At 40.3% G+C, this 13,562-nt stretch overlaps 1 protein-coding gene across 3 annotated transcripts in view; it reads right to left on the bottom strand.

Moving 5' to 3' along the window:
• The window catches only part of ABCA1 (ATP binding cassette subfamily A member 1), a 160,163-nt gene extending 146,925 nt beyond the window's left edge, over positions 1-13,238 (bottom strand). For 2 of the 3 annotated variants that reach the window (XM_072604178.1, XM_072604186.1), the window contains exon 1: positions 12,285-12,525. The gene's annotated coding sequence lies outside the window, so the exon portion shown is untranslated. Of the gene's footprint in view, positions 1-12,284; positions 12,526-12,609 lie in introns of those variants that run through there. The other variant, XM_072604167.1, reaches the window with a different exon arrangement.
• Between the last annotated feature and the right edge of the window lie 324 nt (positions 13,239-13,562).

The following is a 13,562-nucleotide window of genomic DNA, read 5'->3' as shown; positions in this document are numbered from 1 at the left end:
GAACTGTACCCTCACGGATGTCTGAATACCCTTTCACTCATCTACTGTTAATTCTATAACAAATTTACCTTTCTATATTTCAAACTTTTCTACCCTCAGGAACCTAGTCCAACCAGACTTCCCTCAGTCTGAGCAGAATACCAAGAAGACAGAGGTCACCTAGCCTAAGGTAACTAAACTCCCCACCCCTCCAAACCACCACCTTCCTCCCTTTTTCTCTCTGCCCTTTTCCCTTTCCTCCTCTCCTCTTCAAAACTTTGTCTCCACCTTAAATAATCTCTGAATCTCTCCACATTCTTCCTTCTTCCTTTCTATCTCAAAAACCTGAGATGACCCTCCACCTTTCCAAGGTTAACTCTACCATCTAGACCTCTTATCAATATATCTTCTCTAGTCTCTCATTCACTACATATTTCTTGGTCTCTTTGTACTTCTCATTTTCTCACTCCTCTATTGAATCTTCTATCTCTTTTTTATCCATTAACCCCCTTTCCTTATGCCTACAAATATGCTAAAGTTCCTCACAGATCTCTAATATAAAAATGAAAAAAGTTCTCCCTACTCCACTACCATCACACACATACCTTCTACCCTCTCACATTACTATCTTCTTTCTCTCCTCCCTTTCACCAAAAAAATTCTTCCTGAAATCAGCAGAGGAAATCTATAATTGGTCAGACAAGATGACAGAACCCCTATTTAACATACAAATGAAGGAAAACAATGCCACTAAGTGCTCACCCTCAGATGTTACACCATCAGCACTAGTGAGAGCCCCGAACTCTAAGTCCTGCAGGCTCTGAATCCAGAACTCAATTGAATTAAGCCAACACCTGCATACAATTGTCTCCATATTCACCAATTTCTACTCCTTAGCGGGTCAGCCAAACACAACACTTTCCAGCTTCCTTGCCCACTCTCAGACAAATAAGCAAATGGACGGAAGACACAGCCTCGTTCAGAAGTATCTTGGTTAACCCACAGTACATGCTGGCATTTGCCAGGTATGCAATCAATCAAGTGACACAAGTTCTATCAATCGTCAGAAATAGGTGCCAACCTGTAAACATGGTTACAAAAAGATTCCAGGCCCTGCTGTCCCTTCTTTAAAGTTCAGCCACTTTTTATGATAACCAAAATCAACCACATTTTTGGCTGCCTAAGTGGATAGTTCTGAAGAATTTATCAAAAGAAAAAGGTATATGGATATTCATATATAAAGTCTTTAGGACTAGAAACCACCTTAGAGGTTACCTAGTAACATAATGCCCTTTCACCTTACAGATGAAGAAACACAAACCCTCAAACTAATAATGTTGTTTCCTCACATCCACCTTTTGGGGTAGGTAAAAGGCAAGAATTTTATAGGTGAGGAAACTCAGGCTCTGCTATGTTTTGACTTGTCCAAAGCTAACGAATGTGGAAGCCTGAACCAGGACCAAGACCTTCAGATTTCAAATCCCATGCTCTTTTCATTGGACCACACTGCTATGTGCTTCTGAACTTGGAAGAAACTTTTAAAAAACAACCGTTAGCCGATACTAAATGGGCAAAGAGAATTACATTATTGATAGGAGAGGCTGTTAGAAAGCATGGACTTGTATTTGTTAGGATTTTCAGGGTCCCAAATTTCTCTTATGGAAAGTACCACACTCACTGGGATTTTTGCAGGTAAAATGCTTTATGGGCAAAAGTAGAAATAGCTTCAAAGAAAAACAGACAATCATAAGTAACAAACTGTATAGACCAGAACATAACATGGTACAGTGGATCTTGAGGCACCATAGTACGGCCTCAAGGACCTTGGCCTTGGAATCATTCAGATCTTGTTTCAAATTCTGCCTTTCACATTGACTTGCTTTGTGACCTTATGCAAGTCCTTTAGCCTGTTTCCTCATCCGTAAACTGAACTAGGTTCCTTTAAGGTACTTAGAGCTCTACATCAATGATCCTAGGACCTGGATTCAAATCTAACCTAAGAATCTAACTTCCTGTGTGATCTTGGCCCAGGCACCTCCCTGGGCCTCAGTTTCCTTATCTGTAAAGCAAAGACAGTGGGCCAGATGACTTCTGAAGTTGCTTCTAGCTTATAGACTGAATCATCTCTTCTTCAAATGTGAATTTATGGTGGTTTCAAGCAGGGAGGATTACAAACTATAAGAACTCAAACAAAATCCTGCTGATTACTAAGTGTAAATTCCAACATTCCTATTTTCTCTTTACTCTCTGCTTTACAGAAGTATAACATTTTACCACTAACACAGCCCTTTCCTATGCTATTATCTCCAATTATCTTCACAACCATCCAGTGAGGACAGTGGGAACATCTGAGGACAATTATCATTTAACAGACATACCAAACACAATCCCTCTTACAGGATCGAGCTAGGATCCCTGAGAAATAACTACCACTGGTCAAGAGTAGCCCAGGAATCGTCCCTCAGTGAGGTCAGTTTAACAGAAATGTAGAAATAGTACATGCCCACATAACTCTTATTTACATGATGGCGTAATAACCAGAGAATATTCATATAACATGGGGTTAAAAATTCAGAAATGTCACTAATTCCACTAAACTTACAAAATGCAAAACAGGACAGACAAGTGAGTAAACATGGCTGACTCAAGGTTTATCTTCACTCAAAGTTCCTCCCTGAGGAGAATTAGCACGATCGATGTCGAAAAGCACTTGGATTCATGGACCAACTAAATGAAGTCAGCAACATTCTGTCCCTAGGATTACTGTCCCTCCACATAAGAGCAAAGTCCAAAAGACCACAGATAAGACTTTCTAATCTCAAGCAGAACTCCTGGAGGTTTCAGATTAGAGGAGGAATATATCTAGCTATCTATCTATCTCTATCTATAGGTAATAAATAGATAGAGATAGATAGATTTACCTCTGATAAATGGCAAGGTAACCTGACGTCATTTTTTCAAAGCATGGTCACCTTGGGTCTTAAAAGGCCACACAACTAACACATTCTGAAAATTAATCAAGCATCTATCTGGCAGAATCTCAGTTTCACAAATATACTGGATTACAAACCAAAACACTATGTTCAGGCTCCAGCAGCATGTTTCCCATGAGCAGTGATAATGCTAAATATTACCAGGAAGATTTCTCCACTATAATGGGTCTTTCTCTCCTTTGAATTCCTGCAGCAGTAAATGTGTTAATGCTTCAGCTGCTTTCTCCCTCTGTCTCTGTGGACTCCTTCCATTTTTTTCCCAGTACCTTTAAGGCCCAGACCAGGGCTTCACCCTGACCACCCCACCTCCCACCACAACCCTGTTCTGCTGCTTCGTATGTCTTGTTTTATTTCTTTAGAATGTAAGGTCCTTGAAGGTAGGAGTTGTTTTTCTTTTTCGCATTGATTAGAATAGTGTCTTGAACATGTAAGAGCTTAATAAATACTAGCTGACTTGACTTAAGTCAAGCATCACCCATCAGGCACTTATTATCTTATATTTGTACATTACTTTAGTATATGTCTTCCGGGTTTTACTATAAAGCAATAGACCAGTTTATGGTTTGTCTGTGGAGTCTAAATCATTGTTTGACAGTCATTTTAACTCTCTAACTAAAGTGGGAGCTGAGGGCAGGGTCCTTCTATCCAGCGCTGTTTTTATTTCTCTTAATTCATTTCAGACCTCATTTGGGGTTTTCTTGGCAAAGATAGTGAAATAGTTTCCATTTCTTTCTTCACCGAGGAACTGAGGCAAACAGTTAAGTGACTTGCCCAGGGTCACACATATAGTTTGTAAGTGTCTGAGGCTTTATTTGAACTCAGGTCTTCCTGACTCAAGGGCTAGAGCTATATCCACTAGCTGCTCCTATCCAATACAGTACATAGTATATGAAGTAAGACTTCAGTAAAAATGTGTTGTTTGACTAATTGGATTCTAAATTATCCATCTGACAAGGAGACAGCAGACATTTCATATAAAACTAAGATTAGATGTCTATAAATCTACTCAATGTCAAAAATTATTATCTGCTCCTACCTAATAATGTTCAACCAAGGGAAAAAAAACCTGAAGTTGCTAGTTCAGGACTGGATGGTGGTCAGAGGAGTAGATCTGTGGTCTTAATTTTGTCACGGAATTAGTGTAAATTCAGTATAAAGGCAAATTTCCTGCCTGGGAGGGGGACTGTTAAACAGTGAAACATGTTACTGGTTTCTCCTCTAGAGGCCTTCAAAAGAAAACAGTGAAAATCTGTCTTAAGTTCTGAACTTTCTGAGGGATCCTAGGGTTCAAATGGTGTCTCACTGTAATGAAAATCTAAGAGGAGATAGCCTTTCTTACCTGCCAACTAAATCAAAATCAGCATGCCGAACTTTGTGAGGTTCGCTAGGAAAGGGGTCGGACCTTTATAAATCATGCCAAACACGGTAGGAATCATCTGTTTAAAAGAAGACGTTCAGATCTGGCCCTAGTCTATTTCTTCAGACACACCTCTTCTAAGGCAGGTGTTATGAGCTGGAATGAAATGAAGCTGCAGGTGAAGGGTGGAGCACCTGTCTTACCCAGTCTTTTGACAATAATCAAACTCATCTCCTTAACATACCATTCATCTATCAAGGGGGGTGGGGGGATAACTACCTAAACATATTATATAGGGGTTACTAAAACACTACGAACAGTATCCTGATAGCCTGCAATAGTTATCTCCTGAACCTTCCAAAAGTGCCCACAAGTCCCACACAAGTAGACTCCGGTTCAATCTGGATGAACTTTGCTTCACACAAAAGGCTTGTTTCCGAAAAGTTGAGGGTAAACATGAATTTGAAAAAATAGAATCTTATTCTTAAATAGCCCTGGGGAGAATCTTGCTATTTAAAAGACCACTAATGATTTCTTTTTGAATAACCTTTTAAAAACACACTCACCTCTAAGGTATCTGATAAAATCAGATTTCCTTAAAGTAGCACATGCCAGCATCAACATTTTAAGAGCTCCAAGCTTAATAACACCTTGGCTACTGAGAAAGGCGTTTGGATTCATGCTGCCATCCACTGGTGAAATGTTTCTTTGAGAAAATGACCTCCATGTATTTGTCAAGAAAAAAGGCTAGTTTTTAGTCTTTCCAAGATGAGTGAAATGAATACAAAACATTTACTAAAGGAATGTTTCATAGAAAGGTCGACCTCAGGCAAATAAATCTCTTCTGCTCACCCAGTCCTAAGACTCAGGTTTTTCCCATTATCTTTTTCCCAATCATCCCTCCCCTTCCAGTCCCCTTTATCACTCTCCAGCAACAACCAACCTTGTTGTCTGAAATTTAGGACAGGTCTACAAGCTGGCACTTTACCCATCCCTAATCACTTGCCCTCTGAGTGTCCCAAAAGCCAGAGGGACCCAGAATCCAAATAAACTCAAGGAAACCCAGTGAAGGAGTACTGTTTTAAGGAAACCCAATGAAAGGGTACCGATTAAAGAAGACTTGCTGTTTACTACCAAATCACTTCATGTCTGGGCCTCAGTCTCCTTATCTGTAAAATAAGGGAGGTGGAATGAATGCTCTCGAAGATCCTTTCCAGCTATATAAACCAAGCTCCCTTTGGGTTTGCATAATTTCTTGGTGAAGAGCAAAGGCTAAAAGATTAAAAGTCTGTTGACTTTTCCTCTGTTGAATATCATCTGGATGGATCTCCCAGATCTCCCAGCTTTTGCATGTAAAGCCCAAACCACAATGAAAGGGAGGAAGGGAAACAAAGGTCCAAAGGGATGTTTTCTTGCTGTGAGTGCAAGAACAAAGATGCTCTCACCCTTTACACCCTTAAATTCTCAGAGAACCACTTAACAGTGGTTTCCACCCAGGATAGTCATTAACACAACTCAAACAGCAGAGCAGAGGCTGGTGCCATTTTTTTTCCATGTAGCAGAGAAACTGAGGCATTGAGAAATTAAAACAACTTGCTTAATGTAACCAAGCAAACCACTGGTAGAACCAAGAAAAAAACAAATACATGTTCTTGTCTGTACGCAAAATACAACTAATGAAAGGTAATTTTAAGTCAAATTTAGAGTGACTACCCAGACTCAGAGATTATTTAGATTGGTGCTGTAATCCACCATGACGGTAGTATGATAAATGTATATTGCATTGAACTCAGTGTCTCCCTCTACCTTAACTGCACCATCTGTTTTGCTATATATATATTTTTTAATTTTTTTCAGGACAAAATTTGAATTTTGAATTATAGCACATAGTAGATGGTTACTGCCAAAGGACCAAGAGTTGAATGAATATCACTGTCTGGTCTTCATTTTTTGTGGGGAATAAATGGAAGCAACTTAGAGCAGATAACAGTTTTAGGTGGAGCTGAATGAAGAATCCTCAGTGGGTAGTTTTAATTAGGCTTCATGAGAAAATTTATGACAAATCTATGTTTTCCAATAGCATGATCTTAACAATGAATTATTTTTACTTATTCAGAGTGGACTGCTCAGCTCAAAGACTAGCTAATGAAATATGAATTTAAGGGAGGTATCATTTAAACAAGTCATTTTATACAGAATCCTGCTGGGGAAAAACCAGTTAGTGTGATACCACTGTTTTCCTAAAATGTTAACTTTGAGTCTTTTCTCTAATGTATTTCTTCAAATGAAAGAGGTACAGAAAATTGAAAGACTCCAAAATCAATCACATCACATCTTTTCTTACAGCATATCTCAGAACTAAGGCTTCAGCTTCAGAAGTGTTGCGGACTTATGGGTACACGAAAGCAAGAATGAATTGGTGACTAGATTCATACTTTAAAATGTGTGTGGTTTTTAACATTTTTTAATTCATTTTGGTGGAAAATCCTTCATAATAAAAATGCATTAACAAAAGTACAATAACGTGGAATTTCAGGGTACAACCTTTTTGTAGGAGCACAGCTGTCTTAAGAAAGGGAAATGAAACTAGTTGTTTTCAAACTGGATGGGAGTAAAATTGTTTGTTCCAATAAAAATACTTTGGATTCAGCATATGAAGCAAAAAATTCCCAATCTTGATCATAAATCTATCTAGACCTAACTTGGTTTATTTCTCATGTAAATTTCTTCTTTAGCTTTCTTCTTTAGATTCTTTTCCATAAGCATCACCTCATACTAACTACTTTTAGAATTTTTTTAAAAATCTCAATTGCATAAGAAAAAAATTCTGACTTGACTCCCTTCCTAGTTTCTCCAAAGATCATTTCCAGATTGATAAAGGATAGTATTTCAAAACTTTTTCTATTTCAATAACTGTCTCACATGCTCATTCATGAAGTTTCACTAAAAATCAGGGACTGAGGGCTGATATGCTACTTTGGAGGCTTGAGATCAACAGTTCCCAAATCAATTTGTCCACAGAACATTATGGGGCTTGAAGTAAACAGAAGATGCCCCAATAAGCTCCCTCTGAAGTCAAAGGGATTGGGAAAAATCTGGAGCAAAATGATGGAAACTGGGCCAATTTTCAACTAAAAAAATTACTGTATGCAAATATTTTCGAGACATACATAATTTCACATGCAATATATGAGAGGAGAACATAGCGCTGGCACTGAAACTTTCCAACAAAATCTCAGTTCATTAATAAAAATGAGACAATACCTGGCATGTAGGCAGGATTTTAAGGTTAATACTGCATTTTGCTCTTCTTCCTGACTCAAAGTCATCCTATTCACTATGCTCTGCCTCACTTAAATCCAACTCACACAAAAGTCAAGACATCACCCTAGTGATGTCACTGGTACTTTTCAAGAATGAAGGACTACCAACAAACAAAAAAAATACTGAGCATCATTAGTGGAATGTCAATCTTCTCATAATAGGGAGATTAAAAGGTATCAGAAAAGCTACTTGGAATAAGTTTTTCATTGTCTGACTCCAGGTATGTCAATAGATCTTTTTGTCCCATACTTGTGATTTTATGATTTATGGAGATCCCTGTGAGGAAACGCCTGTACTGATGCAAAGCTGAAATTGTCTTAATTCATAGTCTTACAAAGTAGTCAGTTAGCACAGAAAGGTTGAAAGACTGGCCCCAATCATCTAACCAGTATGTGTCAAAGGTCTTTCTAACTGAAGCCAGCTGTCCATTTATAATACCACCTTGCCTCCAATGTTATAGCTATAATATTTCCCCATAATATATGTGTTCCTTAGCTACATACCTAACTTCAGTAGAAAACTCTAAAAACACCTTGCTTTATCGTTCATAAATTTCAATTAGCAAAACATTTACATTTTTAATCAAGCTTTTTATCCCCCCTGAAATGGAGATGAAATATTTGTTGAGTGCTGGTGTCCTTTCTAACTTGTTAGGGCATTTTGCAAGAAAAGCTGTATGAGTTGTTTTCCATCCTACATCTTTTCCCTACTTTGAAATAATCCCGTGTTTTCTTGTAATAAGTGCCAGCAATGAAAAGACAAAAACAAAAGAAGGAAAAAGAAGAAAAAAAAGAAAAGAATCCTGGATGTGTCTTGTTCTGTTATAAATTGGAAATCATATCTTTTAACAAAACTAACAGAGAAACACATTAAGCCAAAAAGTCAACAATATAATTTAAGGAAAGGCATTTCAGGAATCTCATTTTATCATGACCAATAAAAAAAATCCACTGAAGAAGAAAGCAAGCTATCTTTTCTTTTGTCAATCAGTTTAATAAATGGTTATCGTTTTCTATGATATAGCTTGGACATGATGTGAACCCAAGATACTCATCGAAAATGAGCTTAAAATAATAATACAATCTTAATTTTAATCCAGAAAAAAGTTGGGAAATCTAGAATTGAGTAAACTTTACCCTTTGTTGTTCTTTCTACAGTGTTGCAATCCCTAAGTAAAATTCCCAGTAAACTGAACAGGAATTTGGCTGGCCTAATGGTGGTGGTGGGTGAATTAATATATCATCTGAAGATTTGGATTGGGCCACAGCAGATTAAGCTCATTGAATTCAATGGCCACTCACTGGAATGTCCTTTTCTTCAATTTAATTCATATCTACTTCATTGTAATTACCAGAGGTACTGAAAAAAGTCATATCCACCTTATTGTAATAGTTCTCCATTTCTACAGAGGTAAGAGTTAACATTCTGTGTCCTCTCCAATGAAGATGCTTTAAAATGAATATTCAAAAACATTTTTTGGAAGCCACAGTCTAAAGAGACCATCACTTTCAGCCTACCTCTATTATTTCATATCTTATCTCTGAACAAAAATCTGCATAAGTATGAAAAAGTCATCAGATAGTTATCTGGTTATTTCCAAAAAAAACTAGGTTAAAAAAACCTTTAAAACCAAAAACTTCTAACTCCCTCCCTACCCCCACATGACATAACTATAAAACATGAGAAAAAAAGAAACAACCAGACGGGGTTTCATTTCACTCCATTTTAATAATGCATGTATAATAAGTTCCTTAATGTATTGGAAAATCAGAGAACTCAAAGAACATTAATAAGCACTCTACCAGTCCTGAAAGATGTGATAGTATCAACTCAAGACACTGTACAGATGCCTACTGAAACAAAATGTGAGCCTGACCTATTACATATATAATTGAGACTTAAACTAAAATGGTTAGAAATCCCTGTACTCTTTGAAGGTCACAAGCTCACTGGAGAAAAATTGAGTTCACAGCAAGCTTTAATTCTTTAATCAAAAGTAGCCCTTGTTGTGGAAGGAAGTCTTATTCAAACTTCTCGACTGTCTCTAGAACTTGTGTCCCAATTAATGCGTCTCAACAAATTCTCCCTTCTACAAAAAAATGGTGACCTCTGCTTTCAAGTCAATTCTACTTCAGTGTGTGTGTGTGTGTCTGCATGTGAAATATTTCTTCAAAAATATCTTATTTTGATACTTATTGACTATTAGGCCTGAGATTGACCTTGACCACTTATTTTACAGAAGAGGAAACTGAAACTCAGAGAAAAAGTGACTTGACCAAAGTCACACAATTACTAAGAGACTGGATTCAAACCCAGTTCTTCTAATTCTTAACTTCAGTGTTTTTTTTTGTACTACACCCAAAATGATGCTACTTTTTAAGGAGAGCAAAGGAAAAGCTTAACTAGGAAGGGAGGGAAAGAGGGGGAAACATTATGGTATCATTTTTAGTCAATGATTTTCAGGATTTCACACTTTTACTGATTTGGGAGGGTCTGAGAGATTAGTTCCTCCAGTGGGTTTTATAACAATAAAACCAGAAAAATACCCTTTTTTAAAGTAAGTATTGAAAAATTATATTAAAATGAGGCATATCAAACAAGCAGGACAGCTTTGAATGCTACATATTGACTTAATTATTACAGGTGGCTACGGTGGATATAATGTTGGACAGAGTCCGTAGGTCTAAGTTTGAATTCAGAATCAGCCATTCTATAAAATAAAATATTAATAATAGCACTTAATTCACCCAAATGTAGTGAGGATCAAATATATGTAAGGCACTTTGCAAGCCTTAAAGCACTATGTAAAAGCTAATTTTTATTATTATTAAAAGCAAACTGTATATACATAAAAGATTTTAAGTTTCAGGTACAAGTCTTCCTGTTCTACTACGGATATGTAAATGTACCTTTATTTGGAGTTGTTAAGTTCAGCAAGGAAAAATAAAATTTGAAATAAAATGAGTTAAGTACCTTTTTTTTGTTTCGCATTTTCATTTCAATTGTTCCACACAGTGGAAACTGCCCAATTTGTCCCGTAAGAAAGTGGCTGTTTTGTTTTGTTGGGAATCTGGGGTGGAGAGAGCAAACTCACCCTCTACCCGGTGTTATTGCCAAAAGGTGAGAAAAAAGCTATTACAGCTGTGATTTCATTTGGTTCCATTTTAATAATTAATGAATTGTGAGTTGCTAAAGTTATAATTATTTTGTTTGCCGGTCAAGACCCAGATCTCCATAGGGTGTCACAAGAATAAAACAATGAACTCAGTCTCAGGCCTGTGCTCGCTTTTCGAAGTATCCTTCAAAAGTATCACTTGCCTTCTTCTAAAACCTGATTATCTCAGTGCTGAAAAGGAACAGTAACCAGGTTACTGTGGTCCAGAGTCTGTTTCATTTCTGCTAAGTCCCCAAAGGAGGGAGTCAAAAGACAATGAAAGCGCCCAGAGCTGTGGACTTCCACCTCCGGGAAACTTCCAAGATCTAGCCAAGGATGGTTGGCGGCGGAGAACAATCACGAAAATCAACAAAAAAGGGGGCTTTCTAAAGCTTCCTCCTAGTCTGCGCCAGCACAGTTTCCCAATCCATGGCTGACTCAGTCTAGATCAGAAAGGAAACACAGAACTTTGCATCTACAGCCCAGACCCGCTGTCTGCCCCAATCCTCAAGTTGTCTCTAAGAGTCTGTCGGTCCTAGTGGCACTTAGATGGGACCTCTTCAAGCACCCCCACTTTCCCCCCCACCCACATCCCCCCACCCACCCACCCACCCACCACTCCAGATGGAATCCCCACCCCCAACAAGGAGGTCTGGATTCTTTAGCCCAAGAGGAGGGGGAGAGAAGCAAGGGGAGGAAGTAAAGGGGTGGGGAGAAAAGGCTTGGGGGGGGGGGGTGCTGCTGCGCGCCCCCGCCCTCCCCACGCTATGTGGCAGAGCTCGGTGTTCTGCGCAGCCGGCCCGGGGTTACTCTCGGTCATTCTAGCTGCGCCGCCGTCTCCACACAGAGACAAGCAGCAAAGACCAAAATTGGGGGGTAGGGGGTGGGCTGGAGTCAAGGAGGTAAAACAGAATCGCACCACAGATTACATTAATCCACCATCTCCCCCCACTTTTGAAAAATATGCATATGTTCACCAGGTAAGATCTATTAGCAGAACCACACAAATGTTAATTAGAAATTATTAGAACTATGCTGAAAATTGGAGCGGGGCGGGGGGGGACAGAATGATCAAAGCCATGAGAAGGGGTTAAACTGTTTAAGGAACGTCCCGGGTTACACAAGAAAAGCTTTGTCAGTTACAAGTAATCAGCAAGAACACAGCTCGATGCCTTTCTTGTGGGTTGCCCAGAGGAGCAAGCGAAGGAACCGTCTCCCAGCTAAAAAAGCGCACGAACCAGAAAACCAAAAAGGGGGTTCGGGAAGAGTCCTGTATCCCTCAACAAAGGCGAGGGAGTTCCTGCTGCACCAGGTACTGCTCGTCCTCCCTTCGGTCCACAAAAACTCTGAATTCCGCTCCCGCAGGTCTCCCCCCAAAAGTGGTTCGCGTGCTCCCCTTTAACGTCCTTCTCCCACCCCACTTTCCCCGGACTCAGCCTCGCGGTCGGCAGGATGGACAAAGAAAGGGGCCCCGTACCCTTGGTCCCCGCGGATCCCAAGGGATGCTCGTCTTTCTCTCAGGAGGAGACAAGCCTCCCGACCTCGTCCCGAGAAGAGAGTGATGACGAAATGGAGAAGGGGGAATTGTTTTCATGCTCCCAAAGCACAGAAACCCTGCCCAGAGGCGAGAGAAGGCAGGCAGATGTGGGGGTCCTCCCCTCCACCCAACAGTAAGAACAAATCACAAAAATCAGACTTTTCCTCTTCCGAAAGAAAAAAGGGGACCCCCCCTACACACACACACACACACACACACACACACACACACACAGCAAAATCTTAACTTGTTGGAGAGCTCTTACCTGCTTTCCCGCTTTTGTTTCTGCCACTCTCTCCCCTGAGCCTTTGGAAATATTTGTGCAAAACAAAGCAAAAATTTAAAAATAGAGAGAGAGCCAAAAAATGGGCTCTCGCCCCCGATAACCCTTTAGTGCCAAGCTCTGCTTTAGCTTTCCTGCGGGCAGCAACGGGCTCCCGCTTCTCTGCTTAGCACACGGTCCTCAGTCCCTCTCTCCCAGAATTAAGGGTTTTTTAGCCTGGACTAGTTCCTTTTATAGATTCGGCTGCGCTCAACAGCGGGGTTATTATCGGTCAAACTCTGTTCTCTTTCTCTTCCCCACCCCCTACTTCCCGGCTCTCTGTTTATGTAGTTCAGTCACTCACCGAAAGCACGTGGAGGAGCGACACGCCCCTTAAAAGGGCGACAGGCAGGAGACCCGCTCTCCCCCAACCCCTTCCCCCGCCTCCCCTCCTCTCCCTAGCCGCTGAGTGGTGGATGGGATGAACTGAGGCAGGTCTCCAGGAGGGAGTCTGCCCAGGATCACTTCCAGAAAAGCCCTCGCTGTACAATGGCCTGCGCTTCGTGCTCCCGTCTGCAGTCCAGACAGCCCGACGTTTCAGATAATCCTCTCAAGCTCCAAAGTATCTGGAAAAACCAAGCCACTTAGAAGTAAAGGAGAGAAGCAAGGAAGAAGCCCACTTTCTCCCCTTCCTCTGGGGGGCGGGGGCTTGAGTGGGAGCAAACTGCTTGACAAGCCCCCCCCTGCCCTCCCCTTTTTTGATCCTAGTTTCGTTTTCTGTGCTTGGGGACCCAGGCTAGAGACAGACCTTGAGGGTGGAGGGCGCTTTCTCTCATTTTCTCCAACCCGAACGACTTAACTCTTAAAGTCAAGGGTGTAATTAAAGACTTTCTCCTCCCCCTTCAACCCCTTCCTCGAATCCTGCCCCTTTGCCCAGAGGGCGATACTACGTCAGA

The sequence above is a fragment of the Notamacropus eugenii genome, chromosome 1 (assembly GCF_028372415.1).
Source record: "Notamacropus eugenii isolate mMacEug1 chromosome 1, mMacEug1.pri_v2, whole genome shotgun sequence".
Taxonomy (NCBI): domain Eukaryota; kingdom Metazoa; phylum Chordata; class Mammalia; order Diprotodontia; family Macropodidae; genus Notamacropus; species Notamacropus eugenii.
This window is presented reverse-complemented; position numbering and strand designations above follow the sequence as displayed.